The sequence below is a fragment of the Penaeus monodon genome, chromosome 22, assembly GCF_015228065.2.
Source record: "Penaeus monodon isolate SGIC_2016 chromosome 22, NSTDA_Pmon_1, whole genome shotgun sequence".
Taxonomy (NCBI): domain Eukaryota; kingdom Metazoa; phylum Arthropoda; class Malacostraca; order Decapoda; family Penaeidae; genus Penaeus; species Penaeus monodon.
In genome coordinates, this window is record NC_051407.1 from 2,133,605 (window position 1) to 2,134,517 (window position 913).

Consider the following 913-nt stretch of genomic DNA (forward strand, 5'->3'; position numbering starts at 1 on the left):
TTGAAAGTAGGTCATTCGATGCTTGCAAGAAATACGAAGCCAAATGCCCGCTATTTGTAGTTATTTTCATAGGTACTACATCTTGTACAGATAGCATGTAAAACACCGATGAAATGTGTTTACTGATCAACCTTTTGGTAAACCTAAATGAAAATTCAAAATAGCGGTATAATGATAAGGGTCACGTTACAAAGGATTACACATTCACGTTTCAAGACTTGAAGCTGAGGGACAGAACGTTGGAGTATTTACATCTGCAGCAGCTGACCCTGAAATATTTCCAATTGCAATGCTTAACATACCTACGATTGTAGCGCCTTTGCAGTTACGACTTTTTACACTTTCTATCTATCTATCTATAAACAAACAGCTGAGATATGGCGCAGAGGAAAGTGGGAAAACCTTCACTGGGACCAGCAAAGGTATGCCATTTATTAGTGAATAAAAAAGAAGGAACTAGAGAAAGTTGAGACTGACTGGGTTTTACTGGCCAAGGAGTAACGCGATTAAGACGCAGGAGAAACAACATTCCCAAGAAGACAAAAACAGATACCATCAAAATGTCTTTTTTTTATTAGAGGGGGACATACCGGTCACCTAAGATGGTTTTATATGGGCACGAACGAAGGAGACGATTTATGTAGAATGTGACATGCATGAAGTTAGGGCAAGTACGTAATTTATTTCAGCACTTGAAGTTGTGTGAGAGAAGTTAGACGTGGTAGGAGTACTTGATACCTACGAGTCCTGATTTTGAGATAAGTGGGAGCGTTTTTGTGCTTTATTTGGATGTTTTAAAATTGAATAATTATTCTAAAAGGTTGCCTTACTGCTACATGTCACTAAAAATCAATCTGTACTTAATTATATGCTAAAGAAAATACACACGTCTATTTGAGGACCAAATAAAAAG